This window comes from Gigantopelta aegis, chromosome 12, assembly GCF_016097555.1.
Source record: "Gigantopelta aegis isolate Gae_Host chromosome 12, Gae_host_genome, whole genome shotgun sequence".
Classification (NCBI taxonomy): Eukaryota; Metazoa; Mollusca; class Gastropoda; order Neomphalida; family Peltospiridae; genus Gigantopelta; species Gigantopelta aegis.
Genome location: NC_054710.1, coordinates 36,765,394 through 36,778,755, shown reverse-complemented (window position 1 = coordinate 36,778,755; position 13,362 = coordinate 36,765,394). Strand labels below are relative to the sequence as shown.

General features: G+C 35.9%; 1 protein-coding gene across 2 annotated transcripts in view; it reads right to left on the bottom strand.

Moving 5' to 3' along the window:
• LOC121386342 (ATP-binding cassette sub-family G member 4-like) overlaps window positions 1-12,065 on the bottom strand; it is a 72,192-nt gene extending 60,127 nt beyond the window's left edge. For both annotated transcript variants that reach the window (XM_041517218.1, XM_041517219.1), the window contains exon 1: window positions 12,037-12,065. The gene's annotated coding sequence lies outside the window, so the exon portion shown is untranslated. The remainder of the gene's footprint in view (window positions 1-12,036) is intronic.
• Between the last annotated feature and the right edge of the window lie 1,297 nt (window positions 12,066-13,362).

Genomic DNA, 13,362 nt, shown 5'->3' with positions numbered 1-13,362 from the left:
TGACTGAGTTGGCCAATTCGATAGCTGCAGTGTAATTTTCCCCAAATCCCCGACTCTGGTCCATTGTGTTATTTCTTGTTCCAGCCAGTTCACCATGACTGGTATATCAAAGGCCATGGTATGTGCTATCCTGTCTGTGGGATGGGAAAATGTAGCAGGTTTCCTCTTTAACATTGTCAAATTTACCAAATGTTTGACATCCAATAGCCGATGATTGATAAATCAATGTACTCTAGTGGAGTCGTTAAACAAAACAACCAGACCAAGCAATTTGAGTTAGCATTCAGCAATGTTGATATAAAATAGCCAGTTCAAAAATGTGCTGAGATGTAATTAAAATAAATCTCCTCCTTTTCCACTCAGCAAAACATTTGGGTGGGACGTTGCATGTTTCAGATAAGAATAAGTAAAAATGGTAAGGCATCTGTCCTATAGACCAAGCTGATGCTGTGGGCAAATTAATGTAGGGCTCTGTATACACCATGTGTCTTCTTTGATATGTACACCAGATGTGCAGCACTAAGCCAAAGGGTAGAACCAATGATAGCAGGCTTTCTGCCAGAGGGTAAAACAGGTATGGCGCCATACCCAAATATTTTGGCAGATTTTTTTTTTAAGTTAACCGTTTGACAAAATAAATTACTCTTATCATTACTGTATGATTTTTTTTTTAACTCTAACCCTAACCCCATTTTCTTTCTGGGGGAAGGAAGGAAAGAAATGTTTTATTTAACGACGTACTCAACACATTTTATTTACAGTTATATGGAGTCAGACATATGGTTAAGGACCACACAGATATTGAGGGAGGAAACCCACTGTCACCACTTCATGGGCTAGTCTTTTTCAATTAGCAGCAAGCGATCTTTTATATGCACTATCCCATAGACAGGATAGCACATACCATGGCCTTTGATGTACCAGTTGTGTTGCACTGGCTGGAGCGAGAAATACTTTCTGGGGGAGACCCCCTATATCCCCCGTTCACTGTGGTTGCATTCAATTGCATAGCACCATACCCAAAAATGTCTTCCTGGCAGAAACACTGGATAGAGATCGATATTATACAGGCATGGATCCAGTGGAAGAATGATGGGGGTGTACTCCACCCCCAAATTTAAACTGCTCCTAAACTCCAATATTTATCAGAAAACAGTAAATTTATTGTAATATGTTAATATATATATTGGTGTACTTTTGACTACTGTAAAATCCGATTTAAATGTTGCATACCATCCAAGAATATTGCAAACCACCCCAGCCCATGAAAATCCCTACATCAGCCTTTGCTACAACATATTTCATGACAAGCAAACAATATAACTACTATCTTATATACAGTAAAGTACACTTATAATGAACATGCTTAGAACGAACTACTGCATAGAACGAACTGATAGTAAAGTCCCATTTGATCTCCCTGTACATTAATAACCAACAAATGCAAATGTGTACAAAAAACTACTACTATAACTAATTAACTATCATGGTCCCTTCCGGTTTGTTGTAAGAGTACTTTACTGTATATGTATATATAGTGAACTCCCAAAATAATTATTATAAAACTGTGGCACCAAATTGATCTACATGTATGTACACGAGCTCAAAGGCAGAAGGTGCAACTTGATGGCGTAAGCTGTCATCATTAAGTATTCTGGAATGCCGGTTTATTTTCGTAATGAGGAGCACAGTATGCGTGAACATGTTATTGGCATCATGACAGATACTGTAAGGCCCAGTCGAGAATTGATTATATGGAGGGAGGGGGGGAGTGGGAAGAGGAGGGCAGGGCGGACAACAAGTGCTCATCCATTTAGTTACACCACACTCCCGTGTGTTTATGAAGTGAAAGTTTGTTTTCTTAAACGACACCACTGAAGCACATTGTGTGTATTAATCATCAGCTGTTGGATGGCAAATATTTGGTAATTGTGACATATAGTCATGGGATCTTTTATATGCATCATCCCAAGACAAGATAGTACATACCACGGCATTTGATAAACCAGCTGTGGTGCAATGGCTGGAGCAAGAAATAACCCAATGGGTCCACCGACGGGGATCGATCCCAGACTGATCAGACCACACATCAAGTGAACATCTTACTGCTGGGCTACGTCCTGCGCCGTTTCAATGATGTATGCACTGGGGAAACAATGTGCTAGACCCATCAACTAATAATCATGATATCCTTTGTTCTCCTCATGCTGCCCCCCCCCCCCCCATTACACCCACCCCCAATCTGATCAATTGTGGACCAGCCCTAACTGGTGTGGCATCAATGAACAGATTTCTTGGCTCTGTAATGAGAAGTTGTGTTTACATATTGGCATCATAACAGATGCAGCAAGGACGGTTCCTTAATGGTCATGGGGGGGGGGGGGGGGGGTGGGGAGAGGAGTGGCATATGGGAACTTTTTTTCATACATGCCCTTAAAATAAAATTATACTTAAACCACATATGCATCTATAGCGGAAACCATGCAGCACATGACTCAAACATAAAATAATAAATATTTTTAAAAAACCACATCAAAACCACACACACACACACACACATCTCCCTCCAAAGTGATTAATTCTGGAACGTCCCTAACTGGTGTAGTATCAATGAACTGATTCCACAGGTTGTTACTCTCTGTGTACCTCTATCAGCAGAGAAACCTGCAAATGTCAAACACAGGGTAAGAAAATAAACATCGACCTGTTTAAGTACATCCAGCCGCTTGTAGCTGATTGAACACTGTTTCTCTCCACTTAATTATGTATTGTTATTGTTTAATTAAACGTCTTAATTTCAAACAAGAACAAGTATAAATGGTAAGGCATCTGTCCTATAGACCAAGTTGATGCTGTGAGCAAATTAATGTAGGGCTCTGTACATACTGATTGTTGTTTCTCTTCATTTAATTATGTATTGTTATTGTTTAATTAAACGTCTTAATTTGAAGGGTTTGCTTTTGATGTATGCTTTTTTCTCTCTCTCTTTGTTTTTGTTTTACATTCTTTTTTAAAATCAAGTGTTGCAAACCAAATTTTAACTTACTACATGTACCGTATATTGCCGTGTATTGGCAGACTCCTTGTGTAAGTCGACCTCTTAGTTTGACCCTAAATATCAAGTACAAAATCATCGGTCTTGTGTATAAACTGAAGTTATCTTTTGTCCAGTTGTACATTGTATTGATTTAAATAATACTGTCAACAAATAGACTTGTGTTTTTCCGTTTCATTATGTTTTCTCCCCTTTAATTATTACAGACACGGTAATCGTTATCGCAATGCTAAACTAAAGTCTTCCATGCCGTGCAAAAATAATTTAGCACCAATAAATCATAACAGGAAAATAAACAATTCAAGCTATAACAACATATCACTGCATATAAGTAATTAAATTATTCACTGGACAGCAAATAATAAATAATAAACTCATTAAGGCATGTTTAATCCGAGTTTACCCCACACAGAAAAACAATTCTGTGGTTCATAGCTATTATTTACATTGGTGCAGGTGGCAAAATTGTGTGATCCAATCAAATAAGAGCTTATAAAATGATATAGACAGAGGTGTCAAACAAAGATGGCGGACAGTTGGAAAGAACACGTTTTTACCATTGAAATGACAATAAAACAAGTAATTTTTATTATTATTCATCAAAGTGTTGATGCATTCAGGAACAAAAATATACATAATATTGCATGATGGGGTGTTTTATTTATATTGTGCACAAATTATTGTTACATAATCTGTGAAAGGCTGTAAGAGTGATCAAATTTGTAAGTCGTGGATGGGAGTGTTTTCGATCGGAAATTTATGAACCAAATTTGTTGCCTCCATGTAGAAGCCGACTCTGTTCTTTTGGAAAGTGTTTCTAGACATGAAAAGTTTGCTAATACATGGCAATATACGGTACATGTAATATGTCATTAACTTAAGAATATCTATATATTGCTGACACAGAATACTGAACGAGCTTGCCTGTCATACAAGTTTTATGAAATGAGTGAAAAGTTTTGGTATCTGACGAGCGAAAGCTTGTCAGATACCAACACTGTTCATGAGTTACATAAAAATGGTATGATAGGGAAGCTAGTTTATTATTTTATTTATTACAAACCAACTGCAAACAAGCTGTAATGCAGAAGTAAGCAGATGTCGAGACCTACTTCATGTTATTTTTCTACGAATTGGGTCAGCAAGTGATCTACGTCACGCTCATGTCACGCCATTATTACACTAGTTAAATACTAGTGATTGTTATGACATGAGAACTATGTTACACTGGTGTGCAATAAAAAACATTATTAAATCTTATTCCTTGTTACGTATATAAAGAAGACTTGAATACACACTTTCTCAGTCATATCTCACGTACCTGTATGCACACAACCATCAAACATGTAAATGTACCACACCGGTGAAAGTGTTTCCATCTTGGCAATAAACACGAGTGGATAGCACTACAAATAGAGGAATCTCATTGGTGGAACTTAAAAAACCCTTTAACATAATGTTTGAAATGCTCCAGGGCATTATCCACATCAATGGCATCATTCAAACTGCAGAAACAACCACAGATGACATTAAACTTCTTCCCCTGACAATCAATTATGGATTTGTATAATCAATCATCACATCGGCAGTCCAACATATTAATTTTTAATAAATAATTATCATTGGGACACCAGTACTAGAAACATTACTGGTCCCTTATAAACTACTGTCCCAATCCAGAGATAGCTCCCTTCTTTACTATTTCGGCGGACCATTCAAAACTGTGCCCTACTTCCTTCTCAAAAATGTGCACCATTTCTCTTTTGTCTCATCCTTCAGGACTCAAAATTCCATAGCACCAAACCACCCTCCACCTGTTACCGACCCCGGTCGGACTGCTGGTGCAGGCGGTCCCACCTTCATCCCACCCCACCCCTTCCTGTCCTGGATGAAGGAGGCCAACACCTGCACCCAGGACAGGCGTGCACTACAACAGCTTGTTGTGAATGTGCATGTTAAATTCTTTGACCTGACCAGAGCTAGCTCCACCTCTAGCAAAATCTGCCTTAACAACTAACAAAGTTTATTTTAATTTGGTGGGAGGGTTGGGAGGAATGTGTAATGATTAATAATCTGTTGGAACATAACTATAGGTTTCTGAGATCATTTGGCGAAAATTTATCGTCGCCCATTGCTAGCGACAGCCCTACCACCCTGTCCCACCCATTATTATTTGGAACCATGTGACTGAGAAATATTTGGGGCCGATCGTTTCTCTACGTAATATATTTTTTCAATAATCACTTGATTTGAGTGAGTGGCATATGACTGAAATGATACTGGCCGAGGGTCAAGGGTCAGCAAGAGTTTTTACCCCTGATGTTTATGTTATGTGAGAGTTTCTGTATGGAGAGTACAATTATGTACCCTAAAATGTTGGAAATTAATCAGGGTTTCTGCCAGAGGGTAAAACGGGTATGGCACCATATCCAAATTTTTATTTTTTTAAATTAACATTTTGACAAAATTAATGAATCATTATTGTATGATTTTCTTGACCGTAAACCTGTGGTTGCATTCAATTCCATAGCGCCATACCCAAAATTTTGTTTCTGGCAGAAACATTGTTAATGGATATATTTTTATACATTTTTCTTGAAGATTATAGTAAGAGAACTGCTATTAAAACCGGGCTTCTAGAATTTTTATAAAATCCACTAGCCATGGGATCAGTGATTTTAAAAGTTTACTGGCCATGATTAAAAATTCACTAGCCCTACTTTACTTTAAGTTAATACAATTTTACTAAATAATAGTAATAATAAGATATGTCACCTAAAGAGGGAGATAGAGCTTAAAAACACTAACATTGGGGTGGAGTGGGGCAGGATATTCATATTTACAAAATAGACTTAACTGGAACATTTGACCCAAAACTTTCACTAGCCGTCAGGCATGGTAACAGTAGTTATTTACTAGCCCAACATTGAATATCACTAGCTATGGGAGTGGAGCTACCATAATCTAGAAACCCTGTAAATATTTGTCAAAGTAGATGAAATGCAATGTCCAATTTCAAACGATATCAAACTAACCAGTATTTAACCATCTAGTAGGTGGACTTATGATCAATTATGATTTTATTACATACCCTCAAATTATTTTCTGGCAAAAAGGCTGCATGTATATATAATTAAACATACTGACCCAACCAACGATTATCTAGTCCAGTTCAAACAGCAGAGAGTACAGATGTCATCTGCATGCGGACACTATCACAGCACAATAGACTCCACACAATAGACAGACCGGGAAATGAAATAAAACCAACTGGCCTACATCGTGCAAAGGTCAAGAACTGATAATCCACACTCACAGTATAGTACATACATGTATACAACATGCACACTCATCATACAGTACATACATACAACATGCACAATCACCGTATAGTACATACATATAACACACACAATCACGGTATAGTACATACATATAACACGCACACTCATGTATATAATAATACAGTATAGCACATACATGTATATAACACTCACACTCATGGTATAATACATACATATAACACACAGCATAGTACATAAATGTATATAACACACAGAAGGAAAGCAGAAGACTGGAATACACATTTAATGACCTCAGCACTTTTTTTATTATTATTATCAGTGGCTGTTTACAACAAGTATGAACTATGAGTCACATGGATTGTAACGGACAATAGCAGTGTTTTTTTTATGACTTATCCAATATGCATTATCTATGATTAAAGGGACATACCCTAGTTTTTAAACACTAAGGCATATTTTTCACGATTATAGTCATTATTGATAACTGAAATCATACTTTACTTAGATTTTATGGTTTAGATTATCAATTTCTGTATATTCGAAGTGTTTTTGGTCATCCCGGTGTTTTTAATATCACAAAATGTATTTCTAATATTTTTTAAAACGCATGTGCGTATGAAAAGTAACAGTTATGGAATCAAGTTTTAGAGGCTATTTCACCATTTCAAAAGTCACGGACTCATGGTTCACTCAATTGTAACTTTATCCAAATGTGTTACAGGTTTGTAGATTAACTAAACTTAGTGTTAATTTTCACGGGTTGAAACTAGGGTCTGTCCCTTTAAGTAAACCTAGTATTAATTTTCACGGGTTGAAACTAGGGTCTGTCCCTTTAACTAAACTTAGTGTTAATTTTCACGGGTTGAAACTAGGGTCTGTCCCTTTAACTAAACTTAGTGTTAATTTTCACGGGTTGAAACTAGGGTCTGTCCCTTTAAGTAAACCTAGTATTAATTTTCACGGGTTGAAACTAGGGTCTGTCCCTTTAAGTAAACCTAGTGTTAATTTTCACGGGTTGAAACTAGGGTCTGTCCCTTTAACTAAACTTAGTGTTAATTTTCACGGGTTGAAACTAGGGTCTGTCCCTTTAACTAAACTTAGTGTTAATTTTCACGGGTTGAAACTAGGGTCTGTCCCTTTAAGTAAACCTAGTGTTAATTTTCACGGGTTGAAACTAGGGTCTGTCCCTTTAACTAAACCTAGTGTTAATTTTCACGGGTTGAAACTAGGGTCTGTCCCTTTAACTAAACTTAGTGTTAATTTTCACGGGTTGAAACTAGGGTCTGTCCCTTTAACTAAAAAAAGTGTTAATTTTCATGGGTTGAAACTAGGGTCTGTCCCTTTAACTAAACTTAGTGTTAATTTTCACGGGTTGAAACTAGGGTCTGTCCCTTTAACTAAACTTAGTGTTAATTTTCACGGGTTGAAACTAGGGTCTGTCCCTTTAACCAAACTTAGTGTTAATTTTCACGGGTTGAAACTAGGGTCTGTCCCTTTAACCAAACTTAGTGTTAATTTTCACGGGTTGAAACTAGGGTCTGTCCCTTTAACCAAACTTAGTGTTAATTTTCACGGGTTGAAACTAGGGTCTGTCCCTTTAACCAAACTTAGTGTTAATTTTCACGGGTTGAAACTAGGGTCTGTCCCTTTAACTAAACTTAGTGTTAATTTTCACGGGTTGAAACTAGGGTCTGTCCCTTTAACTAAACTTAGTGTTAATTTTCACGGGTTGAAACTCGGATCTGTCCCTTTAACAACATTAATTAAGGGTTTCCGGTTGGACAAGTATAGGGGACTAATAAATGTATCATAAAAAGAAACACTAAAGGACAAAATTATGTCTTGGCTAAAATAATAAAATGCCATTTTAAACATTTTACCTGGTCATGATAGCTTGTTGGGTCTAGGATAACCCATGCAAACATCTCAGGTGCAGTAGATTAAGAATATTGGTTTAAACACTATTTACTGCTGTTCAAAAACAACAGCAGTCTGGGGATTGGCCAACAGGCATTAAGTTTGACTGTTGAATGACAGACTAAAACAACTTACTATATCATTAGGATTCCCAGAAGAGTGCAAGCTACCGAAATGCAGATTTACTATTTTTAAAGAAAATAAAAATAAATTGCAATATGCAAATTAAAAACCAAATGTGGGCCTAAAACTGCAAATATTGTGAATCATTACTAATTGCTGTGTGCCTAGTCAGCACATTTTTTAAACAGAAAGGTACTACAACTATTTGCAGGCCTGTATTGAGAAAATACAAACTGTGTTAAAATAACTAAGTATGTTAAGACACTAAATTGCTGTAGTTTTCAAAATGCTGACTTGTCATTAAACAAATATGTCTTTCATTTCCTCGAAAATTTGATTCGTCACACAGAACACAGACATTCCTGTATTTTCACCCTAAAATCCCCAAATATCCCCTTAGGGGTAAATCACATCACCCCATGGAATAAATTGCTGGTCTAAGAAAACTTACAGCACTATATATATATATACAACATATTTGTACTTTGTATCCATTATATATAAATGTCTGTTTTAACTCACAATAGTCACTCATTTTTCTTGTAAATATTTATACAAATATGAATGTATATAAATTTTACAGCTGGTAGTAATTAAGGTTAGTTTCAAAGCAATCTGCTCCATACACTGCTTCCATGTGCATAAAATAGCATGTAAAACACTACATGATTAACAGTTTATATGCAAAATATCAAGATGCATGTATGTATTGTTACACTGTATACTGTATAAAACAAATAAAATAAGGGTTTCTGCCAGAGGGTAAAACACCATCCCTCTAAATAATTATTTAGGTATGGCGCCATCCCCAAAAGTTTTGGCTGAATTTTTTTTTAGTTGACCAATTGACAAAATTAATGGTCAGAAATTTAGATCTCACTAATTTGGGCACAACAAGGACGTTTGTCCTTTCTGAGTGCAGGAAGGTTGTTTTAGTTCAGTAATATCATTAACAGCTACTGGAGAGTTGTCAGTATTCAGAAATGTGTTTCAAGTTATTTTAATGTAATTAAACTTAACATTTCAGTGGTTTTGAAGTGAAATATTTTGAGGTCAGCATGTTTGTACTTAATCTGGGCACAATGTTTATCTCCTTGACTTTGATGCAATGTACCGGTAAATCCCTGATGATTAATGCAATTATTAATGCCAACTGGCTTTAAATGAATATAAAACTATTCTTTTCATATGTACAGCACTGTCTGTGAGATGGTGCATATAAAAGATCCCTTGCTACTAATTAAGAACTGTGCTGATGGTAAGTGCCAAATAAGGATAAACTGATGTCCTGTCTTGATAGTGTCGATTCCCAGCGTTATATAAAAAAACAACCCTTGGTTTTGAGTTTTAAAATCAACTGTTCCAATGAAATACTGTTTTGTATCAATGGGGAAGAGAAGGGAAACGAATGAAAATAGTGATATCCCTGGTTTATTTTTTTCTCTGGAGAAACCAATGGAAATACCAGGAACACAAATAGAGGGGATGATTTTCCGTGATCACGGAAAAACGGATGGAATCGCGGAATTTAGTAACTGAAACGGAATTCGAGATTTAAAAAAAATAACCTTCAAAAGTTGTATTTCTGGTTCAAGCACCATTATAAATCTTTTTGGTAGTATTAAGATTCAATATTAACAATATACGCATAGTGTTTTTGTATGCCAACTTTTGTGGAGCGCACTGTATGCCTAACACTTCCAGAACCGCTCATTCTTGGAAGTTACACTTAATTGCCATAAGCTTGCAACAAAGCATGTTACTGTTTACCCGTGTCACTTTACACAGTGAAATTTAAACTTGAAATATAAAAATAAACATGTACTAATACAATTTTAGAATGTTGATTATATAATAAGATTTCTAGTACGTTCAATTTTTTAATAATACTTATTATGATTCGTGAGCATAACCAATTTTCATGACGTTTTTGTTGGAAAACATAATTTCGTAAAACTTTGGGCATATTCGTTAATCTGTACAGAGCAATTCACATTTATAGTCCGTCCCACGGGGAACGCCTTTTTTCAAGTTATGGAATTTACTACAAGTTATTTATTTCTGAACCCATTGTTTTCTAAATTTAACACAAAAATAACATTTTACTTTTCTTACCGGTTTATTCTAGTAGCACGTGCTACAGGTCCCGTGCGGTATAATATCCGCCCGGTCCCCCCTTTATTAATTTTAGTTATGGTTAGGGGAAGGGGGGGGGGGGGGGGGGACCGGGCGGATATTTTTCTGTTAAAGGTGCGGTTTATGTACGGACGAAGGTTGGAACTTTGTCTAAGAGTAAGACCAAGTGGTACGGTTTATACATTAAACATTACTTAACTTCTTCTTTTTTTAAGTTTGTGTCAACAAAAATGTTTACAGGTATTTAAAAAATAGCAATAGCCAACAAGCTCAGAGCAGGAACAATAAAACATAAATGGATATAGTTTATAATAATAAAACATGACACTAATTGAACACACAAAAATGGAAAAAACCCGGAATGTGGCAACATCCCCTCTACACAAATACACACAAAATATATATACAAATTACCATTTCAAATCATAATCATCTACCTGTATATGAGAGGTTTATTTGAATGAATGAATGAATGTTTAACGACACCCAAGCACAAAAAAAATACATCAGCTATTGGGTGTCAAACCATGATAAATGCAAAAATTAAGTGAAAAGTTTATTTACACTATTTATTAAAGCGACGAAAGTCTAAAAATTTCTTAATTGTACACTTTACCACAAACAATTTAAATTTTAAAACATTTTGCTAGATAGTATACATATATTGAATTTTTAAACGTGAAACAAAATATTATATTTCTTGTATATATACAGTTTTATTCAGTCATGCATCACTGAACACACTAAACACTAGTGGAGACGGAAGTCAGATCAGTAATTTTTTTACAATTTATATCAACAAAATGTGGTGTATGGTTCAGGTTTTCTAAGAGACGTACTGTTATGTCGGTTATGATTCAGGAACTATTAAAAGCAAATGTTTTGCATTTTATTAAGAGGCATGCAGTTGTGTTGGTTATAAATGCTTTGTGAGCCATAAAGCTCTGTTTATAACAGTGTCTGAACACGTTTTTTAAACAAAGACAGTTAGAAAATTCTATTCCTAGAATTCATTGTCCTATTCATAATTTATTCATATAAAACCAAAATGCTGAATCTATAAATCAGATGAGATGTCAGTGATTTTAACAAGACTTTTGTTTATGTTTTTAAATTCCACTGCCATACTGAGGGAAATTTTAATCACTGTTTTCAGTGTGTTTTGGTTTGGATTGTTTTTGCTATTAACATCAGCTGTTTGATAATTTTATACCAAAATATAATTAACATAGAATGCAAGGCCGCTAAAGACCCCTTCCCCTCTTCTGAGGCTATCAAAAATAACAGTAAATAAGTGAAAGGGAAGGGAAAAAAACACGTCACCTTCAAAAAAAGACCAGACTGAACGTTTTCTTTGTTGACGTTAATTAACTCGTTAGCAGACGACAGTCTTTTCAATTGAAAGATTAGACAACACCACTGGAACAACATTAAATCTATATGCAAGCTTTAATCTCCAGACAATGATAGAAAAACAAAGAAGAATATAAATAAACTTACATTCTGTGATCAGCAATGGACGATTTCTCTCCAACAAATCACGTGACGAATGTATTGACGGAAGTAGTCATGCCCAATAGAAAAACGTGACGTCTAAAGCGCGAAAAGCTGATCAGCTGGTTAATTTTCAATCATGAGTTTCATTAGGAAACGAGACAAATTAGTGTTTAATTGATACTTCAACACTATGTGCGTTTACCTAAGACATAGTTATAGTCCGGTACATCTGTTGTCAAACTCATTTGACGACAAATGTATCGGACTCAACCTAAGACACTAAATTAACAAAAACAAAAACAGTTCTTGTTTAGTCACTATTTAAAGCACATTTATTTATTAATCATCGAATATTTGATGTCAAACAATTGGTCATTTTGACATATATTGTGAGAGGAAACCCGCTAAATTTGTTTCATTAGTAGCAAGGGATTTTTTTTTATATGCACCATCCCACAGACAGGATAGCACATACCACGGCCTTTGATATACCAGTCGTGGTGCACTGGCTGGAACGAGAAAATCAATAACAAAACCTGTTATCATTCATCTACTTTAAAAGTTACGAAATATTGTGATATACAACACAGGTGTCCCCTTAAGATAGGTGCCTACGCAATACAGGCTACTTGCACGGCGGAAGCAAGTAGGGCCTAGACATTTAGGGGGAGGGGGCTGACAGATCGAGGGCGCAAAGCAAAGTTTCTAGGGGTTCGGGGGGGGGGGGGTATGCTCATCTGTAAAAAAATTAAAACTAGATGGCCTGAAATGCAATTTCTTGCGCATTCTACAAGTAAAATTCATCTCTACGCGTCTAATTTAACATATAATCTTTACATTTCATAAGGAATCAATAACAATTTTTTGTCATTAGGCAATTTTGAGATAGCTCCTTTAAATGTTGGGCCTTAAGATTTACTACTGGTCAATAATAGTTTTGATTCAGAATTATTGGGGTGTGTGCTAGAGTCCCCAGCTCCCCTGCTCCGCCGTGCCTGGGTTAACTCAGGGCCAGATTTAGACGGGGGGGGGGGGGGGGGGGGCAATTGCCCCTTTATAAATCTGTCACTGGGTTAACTAATAGTTTAGATACTTTGTAAACGACGACCTGCTCAGAGGTGCATTCTGGAGCTATTTATGATGGGTTTTTAATATTTTATTTCAAGTATTTTGAGGTCGTAGCGCGTACATTTTTCTATAAGACTTCAAGAGCAGCAGTAAACTTTAACTACATTAAAACTGTAAAACCTTTAACATTGATGAATAATGTACTTAATTGAGTATATTGCATATGTGTATGGGTAGAAGAAACGTAAATATATGGAAGGT